Below are 2,811 nucleotides of genomic sequence, written 5' to 3'. Positions count from 1 at the left end.
CATCATCTTCACCAATTAATGAACACTCTCATCTGTGTGGAACAACTATGTCAGGTAGATGTGATCTTTCAGGGACATCTCTAGTCTCACGTGGTTGGTCTTGGGTGGCATTGAGCAGAGTTAGGACTGAGGTACCCCGAGAGTACTATAGAGACCATTCGATTCAGTCCTAGACTTGTAATGTATTTAATATTTCATCCATGTACAGTTATGTTGTTAGTTAAGCCTTGGGTGGAATTTTCAAAAATATAAGTGTAACCTTGTTACAAGAGAGACTTTTTATGAGATAAATACATCAATTACCTCAACCACTTGTACTTGCATCACTAACTGGCCTTAGTTGGAATTACCAGGGAAACAGTTGTAATGTTATAAAAGTAGAATTTATAAAAGAATTTATAACTTATAATTAAGTTTTAATGAATTAGTCACTCTCCAATTTATTCTTATTTAATAACCCAAAACAAGTAAACAATTACTGGTCATGAAGATGTATTTATGCCATGTTTTTAGCTTTGAAATTAGTTACAATATTCTACAGTTGTTTAACTCTGCTTGATTCACACCCTGACTCTGATTCCCTCCTATTCTGAATCTTCACCTCACTAACTTATGCTAGCTCGACACCAGTTTGTACACTGCCCAATGTAGCATGCACACTCACCTGGTGAGTCCTTGGCTAAGTTTGTTAATTCGGTTTAACTAGTGCCAGCAGAAACTTTGTTAGTATTTTATCCAGCCTTCTACAGTATTAGATATTTATATAAATAAACACCCACACTTTTAGAAGATTGTTTGTTTGTAATTAAGCACAAAGCTACACAATAGGCTATTCTGGGGGACCTTTTAGAAGATATTGATATTCACTTGATCTTAAGTCCCGCTTTTTATTGGATTACAACTTTTTCTCTAAAAATTCCATCAACCCCCATTTAGTGACACGCTGCACGTGGTTGAGACAACGCCACTTTTATTCTCATAACGTAATCGAGACACGTCCTATACTAAACCACCTTGATAACAAAACTAAAGCTGTGTTTTTGTAACTTCCATCTAATGCCTAATTAACTCTATATTTGCACATGGTCCCCCCCAGTAACACAGCGGTATGTCTGCGGACTTACAACGCTAGAAACCGGGTTTCGATACCCGTGGTGGGCAGAGCACAGATAGCCCATTGTGCAGCTTTGTGCTTAATTAGAAACAAACAATTTGCACATGGCTAAAACAATCGACGTTTTGTTCCACGTGAATAACAATGAGTCTATTTATAGGTGAAGTTAACTGTTCAATCTCATTCTATCCTGTTTGAGTAGCACATATTCACATTCTCAGACAGTGCCTAATTTTATCACAAAAGTTCATTTTATCTTATTTCTTATCTTCATATTCAACTCCTTTCATTTGCTAGTTTTCCTGTTATAATGATCAACTCATTTCATACCAATTTGAATTTCTTTCTTGATATTACTTGTTCCAGACTAAGAGAACATCATTTTATAATACCATCCGTGTCAATGTGTAAGCGCTACTTACGTCACTGTATTATTGGTCATCCTAATAGAAAAACAAGAGGGACATATTTATATATCAGCTCAAGAATCTCCTGACCTCTGACCTGCCAATGAAAATATTATTATTCACTTTCGTGTAGTGTGTACGAAAATTTTATCCAGAAGAAAGTTCTTGGGACACCTAAAGGTAGCTGCGTCTAAAGTAATGTAGTCGTATTTCGTAACCAATATTCTACTATTAAAATAGTTGTTAGAAAAACATGTGTACGAAAAAGTTTGAATTTCTTAAGTAAACGTTCACCTCACCAAACTCAGTAAAATAGGAAACATTAATTACGCACTTCAAATATGTCTGGGAGTATTGTAGGCATGAACCGGATGTTGAACACGCCCCCCTTGTGAGATAGTACAGAGGAAGTTTTATTACACCATGCCCATTCCTACCTTGTTTTCTCACTTTTTGGTGCACCCATTCCTATACTTTCAATTTTTTCCACTTGTTCATGCACATTTTTTTTTATATAAGGTGACCATGACCTTATGTATCATTCATTAATTTTTGCTGATATCCTGTATGTATATCATCAGTGTGGGTGTGCACCATAATATTATGGTATGTGCAAATAATAGTGTGTGCGTGTGTGCAACATAATATTATGGTATGTGTAAATAATAGTGTGTGTGTGTGTGATGTACATTCTCTTCAATTATGGTGTGTATGTACACATCGTGAGTGTGCATGTGTGCTATTCTTGTGATGGCACACACTCTATAGTGTGAAATGTCATTTGGGTGATGTAGTATAAGTTGTGGTTGTGTGTATATACTAATGGTTGATAAATTAGTTAATTAACTTAAATAACTACTTCATGCTAGCACTATCACGTGGTCCCTGTGAGATATTGTTCTATTTGGTGCACTAATAACTATGGTAAGTCTGTGTATTTCACATCTAGAAGCGTTCAACAATGTCAGTCAATGAGATTGAGAAACTTGTGGTTTTATTATTTATTTTTTTGTATCTACTCTGCTGACTTTCTCAAGTGGTTTTATAACTTGTAATTTTGTATGTGGCTTATTTATCACCTAAAGGCGTCTCTCAAATACTTTTGAAGATGTATTATTTGGTTGTTAAATGTGTATAGGAGTAAATAGCTTGTGTTGCACGTATCCGCCCCATTCCTACTGTAAGTACTACAGTATTTCAAATACTGTATGTTAGAATTGAAACAAAATAACTGACAAGGTTTAACACAGTGAAAATTTCCGGTACGTATCGCCAGTCTGGGACTTCCTA

Source organism: Limulus polyphemus, unplaced genomic scaffold (genome assembly GCF_000517525.1).
Source record: "Limulus polyphemus unplaced genomic scaffold, Limulus_polyphemus-2.1.2 Scaffold3522, whole genome shotgun sequence".
Classification (NCBI taxonomy): domain Eukaryota; kingdom Metazoa; phylum Arthropoda; class Merostomata; order Xiphosura; family Limulidae; genus Limulus; species Limulus polyphemus.
The sequence above is the reverse complement of the archived record's forward strand: the minus strand, read 5'-3'. Positions refer to the sequence as shown.